This window comes from Microtus oregoni, unplaced genomic scaffold, assembly GCF_018167655.1.
Source record: "Microtus oregoni isolate MIOR12 unplaced genomic scaffold, Mior012 000012F_ref0000307, whole genome shotgun sequence".
NCBI classification, from domain to species: Eukaryota; Metazoa; Chordata; class Mammalia; order Rodentia; family Cricetidae; genus Microtus; species Microtus oregoni.
The window spans coordinates 43,162,045-43,179,291 of NW_024543071.1; the positions used below are offsets into that span (position 1 = coordinate 43,162,045).

The 17,247-nt window shown below is 44.3% G+C and overlaps 1 long non-coding RNA gene across 1 annotated transcript in view; it reads left to right on the forward strand.

Annotated features, from left to right (window-relative positions):
* The first annotated feature begins 11,597 nt into the window (after nucleotides 1-11,597).
* Nucleotides 11,598-17,247, forward strand: part of LOC121453769 — a 62,035-nt gene continuing 56,385 nt past the window's right edge. Inside the window, exon 1 of the long non-coding RNA XR_005975072.1 lies at nucleotides 11,598-11,754. This is a non-coding gene — a long non-coding RNA (uncharacterized LOC121453769). The remainder of the gene's footprint in view (nucleotides 11,755-17,247) is intronic.

Here is a 17,247-nt window from a genome sequence, read left to right on the forward strand (position 1 = left end):
TCTTTTTTCTTTTCCTTTTTTTTTTTTTTTTTTTTTTTTAATTTTTGAGACAGGGTTTCTCTGTAGCTTTGGAGCCTGTCCTGGAACTAGCTCTTGTAGACCAGGTTGACCTCGAACTCACAGAGATCCACCTGCCTCTGCCTCCCAAGTGCTGGGGTTAAAGGTGTGTGCCACCACTGCCTGGCTTGTGGCATTTTCTAAATTGCTTCTGAAGTTTATTTATTTTTTCCTCTCAAAGTTCTTTATGACACATGACGTGTCCTGATGTCATCCCAGCGGGGGAAAAACCTTCGTATATTCCATTTAAGCAACATTAAATAAGTCTTTTCTGTCAAGTGCTATAAAATCTGTGACAATGACAAGAAATTAAAATCTTTTCATGTCCCCCACCTCAGAAGACTTTTATGCAAATGTTTCATTCACCCACTGCAACCCAGTAAAGCCTTTGTTTACACAAAAGCCCAGCTATATTCTCAGCTTAAAGTGGCTGGCCCCTCCTCTTCCACTTCTCTACCCATTCTTTAGGGACTGGCCAACTGAATATTGTTGAATGAGGTTCAACTATAGTCAATGAGGAAAAGACACAGTCACTGCCTGAGTTTAAATCAAACCAGGCTGGAGAGCTGGCTCAGCCTGTCAGAGCACTGACTGTTCTAGAGGATCTGGGTTCAATTCCCAGCACCCACATGGCAGCTCATATACATGCAGGCAAAACACCAATGCACATAAAATAAAAATACATCTTTAGGAAAGAGTTAAAAAGTAAAGACCAAGGGCACATTCTCTGTGTGCTTGTCCTTTGTACACATCCTCTTGGTAGGTGTCACCTTATGCTACTTCAGTTGGAGTGGTGGTCTCTGTCTTTGTGACCCCAAACTTTTAGACACCTGTTTACCCTACACACTGGGTTGTCTCCAATACTGTGGCTCTGTTCTTTGCACAAGAAAGAATTGAGATCTGTTCCCAACTCTTCATTCCCCTGTTAGATTCCTGTCTGTAGGAGGAGAGGCTGCTTGTTTGTCCCAGCTGCCCAGAACCAAAATAACCACACAGAAACTATATTAATTAAAACACTGCTTGGCCCATTAGCTCTAGTTTCTTATTGTCTAACTCTTACATCTGAATTTAACCCATTTCTATTAATCTGTATATCACCACGGGGTGGTGGCTTACCAGCAGAGTTTTAGCACATCTGTCTCCGGTGGTGGCTTCATGGCATCCCCCTGACTCTGCTCTTCTTCCTCCCAGCATTCAGTCCAGTCCTCCCTGCCTACCTAAGTTCTGCCCTATCAACAGGCCAAGGCAGGTTCTTTATTCATTAATCACAGCACACAGAGGGGATCCCACACCTGTTCACTGGGAGACATACCCAGCATCTTGTCATGGTCGTGGCCCCTGGGTCTGGAAGACTTAGCATGTCCTTGGGTGAGCTATCTGAGGGAGTGATTTTTCTTCCCCTCTTTAGTGCTGAAACAGCCACTGAGACCGTAAAAGCAGAAACGCCCCACTGACAGGTGCCATGGCCGCTTCTGCCACAGGCACTGCAGAGTCTGGCCTCTTACCACTGGGATTAATAGTTGTCGTATCTTGTTCCTGGGAAGGAAAATAAAATGAAGTTTCTCACATTTGATCGGAGTGAACATAATTAAAAAGAGCCACGCTACCCAGCTGCTGAGAAATCAGTCACTATAATTGGAAAGGAGATTCCTTAGCTCTCTTATTGGGCTCCTGGTAATTTAAAACTGGGATCCCTGACAGTTTGTGATAAATTGTCTCCTTTTGGGCAGAACAGGTAAGAAATTCTAATTATCCCTGGATTATTCCAGAGTGGATAGACAATCCAGATCAAAGAGATGCTGAGGGGAAGGGGGACTGACAATGGGCAAAGATTTGCTGCAAACATTTTAAAGCTAAAGGACAAATTAATTTGACGTGTATTTAAAATCCCAGAGAAAGTCGGACATCGTAAGAGTATAGGGAACTAAGCATATTAGAGAAAGTTTACACACAGAGAAGTTCTCTAGGCTAACAGAGATTAGCCCTGTTTGTTAACTAGTCTTGGACCTGACTTGGGGAAGAATATGAAATTTATAGTTTGGCGAAATGGGTCAGTGACAAAAGGTGCTCGCCACCCTGCCGGGCAGACTCATGATGCCAGGGTCCCAGACTTCCCTGATGTCAGCTTACTACTTGGCCCTTTGGAACAAGCAAGTTATTTATAGAGAAATACGTTAAGAATAAATTTCCTTTTCTTACTGAATAAGTGACACGTTCCACAGAAAGAAAATAAAATCTAAGGAAGCGAAGTGATATACTGTCAGTGTTTACCTCCTTCCCGTTACAACACTCAAGAATGTACGTTGAGGTATGTAAAAGTACATTTTGGCAAGCCTGTACCAGCAATTTGGAGATTTCTATTGCATAGGCCCTGAAATAAACCCGAGAAGGCAATGAAGCCTGCATGTTCTTTCTTAGCTTGGGAAGGTAGCCCCGTTTCATTTTCAATGCGGTGGAAGATGGGACTCTGGGAAGGGCCTGTGTTATGAGGACTGTTATCCCATCAGCGGGTGGCCCACGTCTGGATTGACTGCATGGACCACTGTCTCCACAGCCTGTCCTTTGCCTCTCATATTGTTTCCACATGAGGTGAGTAGGTTTCTTCTCCACACATCTGCTTCACCACAGGCATAGAAACAATGGCAGTAAGGTGACCACAGACTACAAACTCTGAAACGAAGGGCCCCAAGCACCGGAAGCCAGAAGACCCTTCCTCTAAGATGTTCTGTCACAGTGATGAACTACTCGGGGCAAGTGTGCTTGTGTTGAACCAGGAGAAGAATTCTCTGCTTGAGATTGAGGATTCAACTTTCCTTTTATCTAGTCAAGCTTATTAAGTTTTACTATTTTTAGAAGTGCAGCCTTCCAGCAATATGGGGCTCTAATCTAATAGCCAGATCATGAGCCACGCAGCCTTCCTCGGCTTTGAAAGATGTCATATAATAACCCAAAGTTAAAGTCAATGCCAATAACAGTTGCTCAGTGGAATTGTCCCCATGAGAAGGATAAGACCTTGGCCTCCATCGAGCCAGGTAAAAAGTTGAAGACATTGTAAATGCCTGAGAAATGAGGCTCAGTTCAAGTATAAGAAATGTAAAGGTAAGGCTGGGGATATAACTCCGTGGGTACGGTGCTGTGCACAAGGCTCTGGGTTTGATTCCCAGCGCCACATAAACCTGTGTGAGGGAGAGAAAGAGAAACCAAAGTTCTGTGTCATCCTTAGCTATGTAGTGAGTTTGAGCCAGCCTGTACTACATGAGACTCTCTCAAAAGAAAGGTATAGTTGATCAGGAATAGAAACTGTTTTGTCTAGGAGTATAAAAGGCAGCCGGAATCATTCTCATCTGCTGTTGCTTCTTTGAGTGAAAACCATCGTTTCTTGAGGGTGAAAGTCTTTGACGGAAGCAGAAATCTTCAGGAGTTACTGGGAAGTGAAATGTGACCCCAGGATAGTTGGTAACACCCCAAATAACAAACCTGTTCTAAAATGTGCTGGGGCGAAATACTTTTGCATTTGGGATACATTTCAATCTAGAACAAATTACATTACCCATTCAACACCACCTCCTCTCAATTTCCCCAGCAGCCCCTCATGTAGCAGCCATTCAAGGCATGGAAGGCAGTGCCGTCCATGAACAAGATTCTTGTGAGTATAGTCAGTTGTGAGAGCAAGGTCCGGGTTTTGAACCAGTTAAGATTTTGTTAGTTACAATAAATAGAATATTGAATACAAAATTGGATAAAACTTTAAGCTATAAAACAAATAGGTAAATGTATTAGTTAAGGATACTGGAAAGGCTGCAGGCAAGGACACCAGCCTTCCCTGGGAACCTGCCTTCCTAACTTGCACTGGGTGCATTCATAACCTGCTTCCGGATCCCCACGTGGCAGCAGCAGTTTGGACATTGTCATTGTCTGAGGCTGCTTGAGTGAGGACATGGCTACCTTGGCCTTTCCTGATGTACATTCTGACTGGGCTGTCTTTAGCTGTGTCTCACCCTGAGCCAACTGGAAGAAAGCATCGGCCAGTTGGCTACATCAAGTCTAGCTTCTGTTGAGCTGAAGAGCAAGGCCAACCTCAGCTGTGGTAGTCTGAAGAAAAATGGCCCCCATAGGGAGGGGCACTGTTTGGAGGTGTGGCCTTGTTGGAGTAGGTGCAGCTTTGTTGGAGAACATATGCCACTAGGGGAGCCAGGGGATGGGTTTTGAGGTCTCAGAAGCTCAAGCCTGGCAAGTTTTACTTCCTGCTGCCTGTGGCTCCAGAGACATACCCCTCAGCTCCTCCTCCAGCGCCATGTCTGTCTGCACACTGCCAGCCTCCGGCTGTGATGATAAGGGATTATACCTTGGAACTGTAAGCCAGCCCCAGTTGAATGTTTTCCTTTATAAGCATTGCTGTGGTTATGATGTCTTTTCATAGCAGTAAAGCCCAAAGACAGTAACCAAGCCTTCTGAAAACCTGGTAGTTTGTCAGTCAGATGTGGTGGTGCATAACTTTAATCCTAGCACTCCAGAGGTTGTGGCAGAAAGATCTCAAATTGGATGCCAGCCTGGAATACATAGTGGGATCCTGTCTCAAGCAAAAACAGCAAATTCTGATTTTAAACATGTAGTTTCTACATTTTATTTTATAAATAATACTGATTAAAAAATACCTATGTGCCTACTTTAAAAAGAGATTTATTATCAGTAGACTTAGAGACCAGTTCTCAAGGCTACATCCGGGGTTCGAAGAAAAGCTCCACAGCATGGTGAAACCGCACTTAACGCTTTCCTGTCTGAGGTGTTCGGAATAAAATCACACATGTGCTCTTTGGTCATGTTCTTTATTTTTCTGTCCTCTACTTTTCTTCTAAGTTCCAATTCTTTCTAGTTCTCCGTTGTTTCAATTCTCTCCTGCTTCTTTGTTCACCTAGCTTAAATATATTTTTTGCAGGAGGCTTGAGGCAATAAGAAAAAAAGTTACAAGAGTTACATCTCCTTGGGAAGTGATAAGGAGCTGAGCTATTTACTACGGCAAACACATAGGCAGGGACATGGTGCTTGGCACTTTCCTGGGCAGCTGCACTGAAAACTCTCCGGTTCTAAAAATATATTCTCTTACCCTGTTTGAGATGGTAGAACACAAAAAAGGGGTGGGGGAAACTCCTTGTAACTTAGACTGCAAAGCCAGGCCATCCTCTACAGCCCTGGCTAATTGCGAAACTTTACCCACAGTAACTGGACATAAGACTGTTTTCTCTGGGCTTGGTTAATTGATTAATTTTTATTTGGAAAAACTTAACAATAAACAGTTTGAGTTTGGTATCATGAACTGAGATCAGAAGAAGTCTGTATAGAGTGTTAATTGCTAAGGAATTTAGCAGGGAGTGGCCGCTGGCTTATGCTGTCAGCCAAGTTTGGTTAGAAAAATTGGCATGACATTTTAGGATGTTTTGTGTTAATAACCTTGGCTAGACATCTGTGACTCTGATCTTGTGTATAACGGTAGAGTTTCTAACTTATGATCCATTTACAGAAACATTTAGTCTAATTTGAACTTGCTTTGAGGTAAAAATGAGCTAATTGTTGTATTAGTTTGAGTAAAAGCAACAAAGCAGGCTTTTGAGTGTTCCAGTCCTTGTGGAATGATAGATCTAGGTATGAAGCATATTCTAGAATATTTTCTATATATTAAAATTATAAAATTTAATGAGAAGTCATCTTCCTGATCACCCATGTGTATATGTGTCCCATAAGATTGAGATGCAATCATGAGATTACACATACATATGTAATTACATATGAAATTACATACTACAGTGCAGGTGTTGGGAGACACCATAACTAATGTGGGTGTCCTTCTGTACTCTGTGAATATGTGTTGTATTTATTGGTTAATGAATAAAGCTTCTTTGGCCTGTGTCAAGACAGGATAGAGTCAGGTAGGAAATCCAAGTAGAGAGACATGAAAAGAAGGGCATGGCGGGAAAGGAACCAGCAGCTTCCGAAGGAGCAAGATACCAGAGCACAGGTAAGTCACAGGCCATGTGGCCATGCACAGATGAATAGAAATGGGTTAATTTAAATTTAAGAGATAGCTATTAATAAGCCTGAGCTATTGGTTAAACATTTATAATTAATATTAAGCCTCTGAGTGTTTATTTTAAAAGCAGCTACAGGACCAGGAGGGACAAAAAGCCTCCATTTACACATAGCTACTTTAGCAAATGTGAAATTACAGACAGGAGCTACAGTTTCCAGAGTCGGTGACCCCATAGGCCCTTCCTGGTTGGGATTCTCCTTCATCAGAGAATAATTTCTCTGGTGGATTGACATTTGAACACTAGTTGATACCTGCTGTGTATTACCATAACTTTGGACAATTTATTTTTATGTGTATGAAAGTTTGCTTATATGTATGCCTGTGCACTCTGGTACCAACAGAGGTCAGAATTGGGCATCAGATCCCCTGGAACCAGAGTTGTAGGCAGTTGTGAGCTATCATCACACCAGGGTCCTCTGGAATAGCAGCCAATGCTCTTAACCTGTGAGCCATCTCTCCAGCACCCTACATACTTACATTAAGTCCACAGATTATCATTTTTATTTGTATTTCTTTGAAAGCTATAGCACATTTTTTTTTTTTTTTTTTTTTTTTTTTTTACATTAAGGATTGGGGCCAGGCATGGTGGTGCTCACCTTTAATCCTGACACTCAGGAGGCAGAGGCAGCCTGGTTTACACAAGATCAGCCAATTCTACATAGTGCAAACATGACTGGGGAAAAAGATATTAACCAAAACAAAGTCTGATATATTTATATACATCTATTTTTCTGTGCTTTATTTTAAATTTGTTAATTTAAAAATGTTTGCCTATTTTTTTTCCGTGATAAAAGACTAGGGCAACATCTCTTCAAAATAAAGTTTGTCAGATGTGTCAATTTCCTGATTAAAAATGGCCCCTCAGTTGCTGTTAAGAGAAAAAAAAATTTCAACTTAAATGGAAAAGAATTGGCATTTGTTTTAAGTAAAAACAGCAACTATGTAGGCAGACCCACCCTGTTGTGGGTTGTGCCGTTTCTGGGCAGGTGGATCTGGGCTGTGTAAGAAAGGTAGCTGACCACGAGCCAGCAAGTGCTTGAGTAAAGAGCGGTGTTCCGTGCTCTCTGCTTCAGCCTTCTGCCTTGGCTTCCCTCGATGCTGGAAACCTGTAGTCTAAAGTAAACTTGTTCTTCTCCAAGTTGCTTTTGGTCATGGTGTTTATCACAACAGGAACTAAGGTAGAGCGAGAGGATTTTAAGGCTTAGAGTCAGATGTGTCTTGAGAACCAGAGAGATGGCTCAGTTAGTAAAAGGTTCTTACTGTTATGTATGGTGAATGACCTGAGCTTGGTCCAAGGACCTACTTGTTGGAAGGAGGGGCCTAACACCGGTAAGTTATTCTCTGACCTCCACATGCACACCACAGCATGTGATCTTGCTCATACACATACAATAAATATAATAATAGTAATAAAATTGAAAAATTTTAAACATGAATAGGTAGAATCCATGGGTTGATGTTCTGGTTTCTCATCATGGGTTTATAGATCTAGGATTATTATATAATCACATCTAATGGCCGTCCTGACTTACATTCATATTGATTGTCTGGAAACAGTCTCTGTATTTCACAATAATACCTCCATAAGAAACAGTGCAGTGTTACAATTATGTGCTCGCAGAATAGTAACATTATTTGGCAGACCAGGCACATTCTCTTTTTATTTTTATCTTAAATTAGCAATGCAATATTGATGCTGCCATGGTGAGGTTATCTAGTATTGAAAGAATGGATCATTTTTCTATGTTGATTTAAAGACTAAAAAGGCAGAAAAAACAAGACCTAGGTATGCAGCAGCCAAATTTCTGTGAAAGCAGAGGTGCACACGATGAAGCACAAAGAGACAGACTCCCAGAGAGGGGACCCAAGAGAGGGGACCCCAGAGAGGGGACCCAAGAGAGTGTCCATGTCTGTCTGGCAGAGACAAGACTTACATGTTTGGAGGTGGAATGAGTTTGCCTTTTCTCCTACTATTGCAGGGGGTTGGATAATCTAGACAAAGAAAGGGAAACTGATCAGTTTGCATATGCATGCCCAACCCATATGTCCCTACCCATCTCTCTGTTTGCACCATCCCCTCCTCTACCAGCTCTTCCCACCACATCTACATATAGGGAAACAACCCGTTATGGCTTGAATATGAAATGTCCCCCTCAGGCCAGTTTCATCTGGTGTTGAAGAAGCTAGAAGGCCCCAGGATGGTGAGACAGCCAGGAAGTCACAGCAGCCACCCACTGGCTGGAGGAGCAAACAAGGAAGTAAACATAGCTCCCCAGAAAGACCACCCTGAAGACAGAGAAACACCCTGGCTTCTCTTTTCCTCCCGACTTCCAACTTCTTGATGGTGCTTTTGATTGGCTGACCCCTAGCTGGCAATGAACATTGGTGGAGTTTACAGAGGGAGCCCCAGCAAGAGAAGGCAGGGGGAGGGGCATCCCACTAGCTAGACAATATTCATTTCTAACTGTACACCCTGACCACCTGGAGATTTCCCTTTTTTTCTCATACCTCCTGTGCACCCAAGCCTTGTGCAGGTCAAGTTCTTGGTACATCAGGCCACAAAAACCCATTCACGATGTTGGGTTTTCTCAAACAAGTCCCTAGTTCATACCCTTTTGGATAGCTACATGCTGTTTCTCAAAAAGCTGGCGTGTTAGTTGACTTTCCTTATCAAAATTGAGAGGAATGCTGTGTTTTAGCTCATGGGTGAGTGGCCTTCCCTGGATGCTTGAGCAAGGGCAGCCACAGGTGATAGAGGAGTTTGTTCGCCTCCCGGAGGAAGCAGGAAAAGGAGACAGGGATGAAGGCCAGGTAGCACCTTTAAGGACATGCTCCTGTGATGATTAATCCTAATGGCAAACTTGACTACATTTAGTGTCATTGTGTGGCACCTTGGGTGACGATGAGTATGTTTTAAGAAAAACTTTAGCTAAGGAGGGGAGACTTCACCCTGAAGGTGGGCAACATTATCCATGTGCTGGAGTCCTGGACTGAATAAAGAGGGAAGAGAGCTTCCTGATTGTGGATGCAGTGTGTGATCTCCTTCTGCCATGAGTTCTCCACGACAATGGACTGTCTCATCAGACTGTGAGCCAAAACCAACTGTATATTCCCAGTGGCTCCCTTACTCTTGCTAGGACCTAGGTCCTATAATTCCCACTACTTTCCCAAAGAGACCCAAACAGCTAGGGACCAACCTTCAACACACCAGCCTGCGGGAGACATTTCACGTGCATATCATAATGAAAGGTGACTAACTTTCTTGAAAAGCAATAAGGAATTGACTTGTCCTTAAGAAGGATGTTATTCTTGCAGGGGAGGGGAGGACTTTGACTGGGCCTGAGAAGTCAATGGACAGAAGCCAGGTTAGCAAGAGAAAAGCACCTCTCAGCAGTGTGTGACAAGGGGACAGCTCCCAAGAAAAGGAAGAAAGGAGGATGAGGAACAAAGGGATGGCAAAGCCCAAAAGCATTTGTGTTAGGCCAAACAGAGAGACAGAAAGGATAACTGGGTTATATGGGAGGCTAAAGGAAGAAGGTGGGGACTCAGGATCTGTTTGTGTACAATCGTCTTGGCTGTGGAGACCATAAAAGCGTGTTTCTTTTCCCTTTCCTAGGGCAGACATCTTCCACATGGGTACTGTAGCCTTCTCTTTTGAGGAAGAAGGGGGGAGATGGGATGACATTTATTTTTGTTTGGTGCTTTTCAAGTGCTACGGATGGACCCAAGGCCTTGCAGATGCCGGGAAAGTGCTCTAGGACCCAGTTGTACTCCAGCCCTAGAATGCTCTTCCTGCAGCTGCATCTTTAAAAAGTGCCTCCACAGTCCTGTCTTCAGACTGGTGGCCTCTGTAACACTCAGTCCATTTGGAGAGGGCTTTTGGTGATAGTTCGTCCTCTAGGTTAGAGGACATTGTGGCTGGAAACCCCAGGTTCCACATCCAGCATTTGTAAGATCGGCTTGCTGGTCCGCATACTACATTTCTGTGTATGTTTGGAGAAATCAATTGCCTGGGTCTCTTTCCTTTTTTCTCCCCTAGAGACGTTACAGGCAGTAAAAGTGTCCAAATTTGTGAGAAATTGGAATAATCAAGACTTACCTGTATGGAATGCTATTAACGACAGCGATTCACGCCAGAATGCCTTTCGTCGGAGACACTCGGGGTCTGTTAACAGATTAAAAGTAGTAAAAGACACCGGCCTAGAGATTTTCATTATCTTGTGCTCTGAAGACTCAGATTTCATTGGTTTGATGGGTCTGAAAACACATTTTTATTGCTAGGGGCATAGAAGCCTCGAGCAGTGTTGTTAATAAAGCAAGGTGAGTTATACGCACTTGTCTCATGGAGGGTAAATGTACCATACTCCATTTTAAGAAAAATATAATATAAAAGTCTTACCATGGAAGAAAATCTTTATATGATCTTTTAAGAAAACTTTAAGAAAAATAAAGACGTGACACTATATTAAATTTAAAGCCAGTGACTTATAAGCAGAGAAAAGCAAAGACAGTCTGATTAAGGCTGTCGCAGTGTTCTGACAGGCTTTTATGTCTTGCCTGTTCTCTGGCCTCCTTAGCTCATAAGCTTTTAGGACGCGCAGGAAACTCCATTCCGATGCAGTACAGAGAACACGCGCACCAAGAGGTTCTCAATAAACAGGCATTAAATCCTGAGTCTGGAAGGGACCTTGAGACGCCCTCGCTCCAGTCCGCCTCCTCCTGGGAGTGCTGCGCTTTCACCAGCTCCGAAAAACAGAACTTTCCCTCTCAATCACAAAAGTCCAAAACTTCAAAACATGAGTTCACTTCTCCCGTTTGCCTGGTGTTTTTCTTTCTTGGTTTTGTTTTTTAAACAGGTTAACAGGACAGAGGGCCGGCTGGATGCTCACTGCTGCACAGAGATCCCAGTACTTTTCCACGTTGTTAAACTCACGGTCTGCACCCATTCGGCAACTGCCCCCTTCTCACTCTCTTCCTGTCTGAGTTCAGATAAGTGGAGTCACATAGATGTGGTTATTGTGTGACTGGCTCCTTTCATTTACCATGGTGTCCTTAAGACCCACCCTTGTTTTAGCCTGTGGCATATGTTTTTCCTTAAGGGTGAGCAATATTGCATCGTATGCATAGCCCATATTCCATGTGTGGATCCTTTCATTCATCCACAGATGTCTGGTCAAATCTATCTGAGAATAGAGCGGCTATCAGCATGCCTCTTTGAGACTGCTTCCAATTCTTTTGATACACCAGATGTAGGGTTGTGGATGTGGCGGCTAATCACGTGGATGTTTCCTTGACTTACCCAGGATGACCTCCCTCAGGTGGGCCTATGTACAGGTGCACCTGTGCTTCATTGTCTTAATTGGTAACTGATGCATGAAGGCCCAGCCCACTGAAGGCGGTGCTGTCCACAGCAGGCAGGCCTGGGTTGTGTAAGGAATCTATCTCATGGTGAGTCTGGAAGTAAGTTGGCAGACAATCTTCCTCTGCTGGAACAGCTTCTCTTCCTGAGGGAGTGTGACCTGGAAGTGGAAGTCAGAGAAATTCTTTCCTAAGTTGCTTTTGGCCGCGTTTATCCAAGTCACAGAAATCGAACTCGAACAATAGATCTGATGGTAAGACTGTTTTTATTCTCGTGAGCACGCCATCTTGTTTTCCATGAAGCCTACAGGACAGTTTTACATTTCACTGTTTGTGCATGAGTATTCCAGTTTTACCCCGTCCTCTCTGAACTGTGCTATTGATTTGAATTTCCCTGGCTATGGGCGGCACTGGGCACCTTTCCATACACTGCTTGTCTGTTTGCCTTTTCTGAAATGTCCATTTGAGATGTTTGCCAATGTGTTTTGTAATGTTATGTTGCACAGGCTGGGCGGGGGGACTACATGTTGAACTCGTGGGATCAAGCGACTCTCCCTAAGAAACTGGGACTGTTTAGTACAACTTTGATTGTGGTTTTAGAGGGATGGATGGAGGTGGGAAAGTGGCTCTCTCTGTGCAGCCCAGACTGGCTTCAAACTCTCAGTCTGCCTTAGCATCCCCAGTGCTGGGATTACAGGCATGCCAGCAGACCCAGCTCCGTGTAGATTTATGTTGGTTTGTTTATTCTTTTGTTGAATTGTAGGTGTTCTCTGCTCATTGTTTCCTTCAAGGGTTGAAGCTGAGTTGTGGTAATCTCACGTACCTGCTTTTTGCTTTTGTTGCTTGTGCTTTTATTGTCTCAGTTAGCAACAATGGCCAAAAGCTTCACCCATGTTCTCTTTTAGGAATATTATGGCTTTAGGGCTGGATTTTCTCTGCCCTTTGGAGACTGTTTCTTATTTATTAGCCTGGCCTCAATGTATTATTCTCATGAGTGCAGGGGCTACTGGCATGCCATCAGACCTGACTATAATTGACTTAATTTTTGTATCTGGGCTAGGGAGAGGTTAGGTCTCCTTCCCCTGTGGGTTTCCACCACAGGAAGTGCTGGGCGATCTTCTCCCTGTCTAAGCTCATTGGGTGATATGTGTCAAGTTCAGTTTGGGATCGCTGTTCTGCCTCATTGGCCTGTCTGCCTTCAGACTAGTGTCTAACTATTCTGATCCTTGTAGCTTTGTGTTGGTCACATGATCTTTTGTCTAAACTCATATGACTGTTTTAGCTTTGTTGTATGTTTTGAAATCGGAAAGTGTGAGGCTCCAGTTTTGAGTCCCTCAAGATCAGGGCTAGGCATTGTGATGCTTGTCTGCAGTCCCAGGGGAGGTAGAGGATTTGTGAGTTTGAGGCCATCCTGGGCAACAGCGAGAGGTTCCAGTTCAGCATAGGCTAAATGGATGGTCCTCATTCAAAAAAAAAACAAACAGAATTGTTTTTTTTTGGGGGGGGGGCGGGGGGGTTATCTGAGATTACATTTAAGGATTTTCTTTTACTTTTGTGAAAAAATACCATTGAGTTTTTGGTGGGGGCTACATTGGACCTATAGATGCCTTTATATGCCCAGTTTAGCAATCTTTTCTGACGTTCATGAATATGGGGTATTCATATACAAGTCTTGTGAGTCTTTGTTCAGTTCATTCTGGTATTCTGAGGTGGATGTGGTTGCATATGTCTGTAATCCCAGCACTTGGGAGAGTGAGCAGGAGGGTTGCCACGTGAAAGCCAACATAGCTTGTTCCTATCTCAAAAACTGTCTATATTTAAGTATGTTTGTATAATTAGATTTTTCTTGATTTCCCCATTCAGAATGTTAATTGTTAGTGTGTACACAAATGACTAACTTTGTTTCTTAAGACAGGGTTCCTGAACCAGCAGGAACTAGTACCGCTCCCTCCTCTGACTGCCCAGTGCTGGGTTACAGGTATACCACAGCACCAGCTGCTACGTTTTGTGTGTGTTAACTTTGTGTCCTGCAACTTGACTGAATTTAGTGTGTTTTTTTGTTTATTTCAGTTTTTTTTTTGGCAGAATTTGTATTAGTCTTAGTAACATTTTTTTGAGGAAGTCTTAGGTTTTTCCTCTTACAAAGATCCATCATCTGGGAACTAAGATTATTTCCCTTGTCACTCTCTAGTGTGACTGCCTTAAAGCTTTGTCAGGCCCAACTGCTCTGTCTAGGGCTTTGACTACTGTGTTAACTGAGTGAGTACTGTGTTAACTGAGTGAGTACTGGGTTAACTGAGTGAGTGCTGTGTTAACTGAGTGAGCGCTGTGTTAACTGAGTACTCTGTTAACCGAGTACCATGCTGAGTACTCCGCTAACTGAGTGCTGTGTTAGCTGAGTAATGTGTTAAGAGCAGGGAAGAGACTGGGTGTCCCAGACTTGTTTCTGACCTCAAGGGAAGCTTTACATTGTCAGAGTGGCTCCTGTGTGTGTTCGTCAAAGGATGAGCTATCTGGAGACCCTGGTCCACACTCCTGGCTTGCAGTCCTGGCTGCAGTGCTGTGTACTCATGGCCTTCCTGGGAAATGTTCTAAGTCAGAATGCAACCTTGTGGTGCTGTGCTCTGGGAACTCAATGCTTGGCCATGCTGAAGTGCTGTATCTGTAGGTTTGGTGAGGATCTGGGCATTGAGGGTAAGGCAGGACCTGTGCCCCATGAAACCCTGCTTCCTTTTCATGGTTGAGTCAAGTTGACATCAAAAGACCTAAAGGCCTTGTGTCTTAGTTAGGGTTTCTATTGTGTGAAGAGACACAGAGTAGAACCTGGTCCTTCCTAAACTCAACTCCAAATGTAAGTCAGGAAGCTTGTAGTCTGATGGTCCTGCTACTCTCGGGTCCCTTCAGTATTTTAGAAGTTAGCTAAGCAGAAAGGAATGACCAAAGGTAGGGCAGATTAGCACCGGTCAAACAGGCTGCTTTGTACGGGTGGATAGACTACACTGCACAAAGGGGTGGAATGTTCTCTCTTTATTATTGTTGTTGTTGTTATTATTATTTGGTTTTTCAAAACAGGGTCTCTCTGTGTAACAGCTTTGGCTGTCCTATAACCTTAGCTTTGTAGACCAGACTGGCCTCCAACTCATAGAGATCTGCCTGCCCCTGCCTCCTGCGTGCTGGGATTAAAGGTTTGTGCCACCACCACCCAGCCCAGGAATGCTCTTCTAATGCATATCATAGACTTGGAAAATTTTCTAGTGTTGTAACCGTCTTACACATGGGTAGGGTAGAGAAGTCCCTTTCCACAGAAGTAATTGTTTTGCCTAGGAGTATATGGCAAGTTCTGGAGACATTTCTACGGTCACAAGTAGGCAGCGTGTGGCTTGAACTATGTGTATGCCTGGCAGCCAGCCCAGTGAAGAAGAAGTCAGCTCAGAGTAGTGCTGGTATGGAGGCTGGAAAGCCCTTCTAGAGGAGGAAGGATGTCCCTCTGGGCCCCATTGCCATCTTCTCTGCCTGTCCTTGAGAAATCACTGTTTGCCAATGATTTCTGATTTTGCTAGTAACACTGTAGGTGCCCATATAGCAGGCCTTCCAGAGTAACCCAGGCTGCCTGCCAGCAGACCCATGCTCTGGCTGGGCTGGGGAGCAGGTGGCACCATGCTGGGTTATGCCTGCTTCCTCTGGGCCCTCATCTTATCAAGCCAAGTGTCTCAGCCCCTATAGGCCTCCAGGTGATGCCAGCTTTCCCGGGCCCACAACCCCCCAACTTCCTAGTCCTTGCCTCCCTGGCCCCCCTGGACTCCCTGTGGCAGTTGAAAAGAGTCTACTAGGCAACAGGCTAAAGGTTTGCATCTGGGCTGATTGGTGACCTGATGACCCCAAACACCCCTCTGGAAAAGCTGAAAGGTATTCAAGGCCATAGAAATTCTAGCTGGGGACAAAGACTCCTTAGGCCTATCTAAATGCCTCTATGCAGCAGCCTCGCTGGCCTTGTGATCGGCTGCAGACATGGGCAAGAGTTCTGAGATCGAGTAGAGAACTTAGGCTGGTGACTGGCGCTAGTCCCAGCCTTCCCAAATGCCGGGAGGCAAGCCTTGGAAGTCCCTAAGCCTTACCTGTGACACGCTGTGACATCTGCAGTGCTGCCGTACTGAGGTGACGGTTAAGGCTCCCCCAAAGCCTGCAGTGTGTTCAGGGTAGCTCTCGGCAGGAAGCAGCACCCTGTTGGTGTTGCCTACTGAAGGACTTGTTCCACATTTGTTATCTGGGAGTCAGACAGCTGTGGATTCCCATCCTAAGCTAGGAGAGCCTACATTCAAGTCCCTGCCATAAGCCTGCCACTTCTGTTGTCTCATGCCCAGAGAAACAGTATATATATATATATATATATATATATATATATATATATGTGTGTGTGTGTGTGTGTGTGTGTTTGTGTGTTTGTGTGTGTGTGTGTATGTGTATTTGTGTGTGTGTGTGTTTCTCTTGTCATTTTGTTTGCTTGTTTTTACAGTAAATCCCTTTGATAATACAAAGCCAAATCAGGGTCAGGAGCCTGGTGCAGTGTGGTCCACGTGGGGTGGTGCCCTGGCAGTTGAAAAGAAGCTAGTAGGCAACAGGCCAAAGGTTTGCATCTGGGCTGACCAATGACCTGATGCTTTGGAGTGTAGCACCTCAAAGATCCCTCTGGAAAAGCCAAAAGGCATTCAAGGTCATAGAAACTTCTACCTGGAGACAACACTGCCTATCCTTGGGAAGTGTCCCTTGCCGTTATACATCTCCCTGTCTGCTCCTAGTGCATCCATTACCTGATGCTTTCTGGATTTCTGGAGGTTGGAAGCTAGGAACCAGGTGGGTGGGGCCCTCTCACAAGGTCTCTGAGGCCGGCAGATGATGCCCTCTTCAGGAATTTACGTATGGTCTGTCCACTGTGGCCATGAATTTTTGACATCTCCTCCTCGAAGGACACCAATCAGATTGGCCGAGGAGGATCCTAAGGGTCTCTTTTTACCTCAACCAACAATTCTTCAAAAGCCCCATTTCCATTCAGTTCCATTCTGAGGCCCCAGGGGTTACGGCTTCTACATAGATTATTTTAGGGGATGACGTTCAGTCCATATACCTGGCAAGGACCTGCTAAGAACATAGTTCTAAGGGTTTATCTGTGATAAGAAATAGAAGTAAAGCCACATCCCAGGTAAGCCCTCCAGCCTCAGGCCACACCTTACACCTGTCTTCATTGTATTTTGCTGCACACACCAGGTTTGACCCTCTCACAGGCTTTTGTTGACCAATGGGGGATTTGTTAAAACCACGTGTGGTGTGATCATATCCTAGTGTTTGGTTTTGTTTTTTTTCTGGACAACCCTGATATCAAAAATTTGTCTTGTTGAGAACACTTAAATCTTTGTCTGTGTGTGTGTGTGTGTGTGTGTGTGTGTGTGTTTCGAGACAGGGTTTCTCTATGTTACCCTGGCTGTACTGGAATTCATTCTGTAGATCAGGCTGGTCTTGGACTCATGTAGATTCACCTGGCTTTGCCTTTCAAGTGCTGGAATTAAAGGTGTGTTCCACCACACACAAGTTCCAGTGTTGGCTTATACTAACTTATACTAATTATAGCTATTGGGCCTACCATTCTTAACATGGTAAACTGGAGAAGCAGGTAGGGGCAAGATCAACAAGTAGAAGCAGGAACCTCATCCATGACAAGGACATATCCCTAGGCTCAAGTACCATCCTCTAGA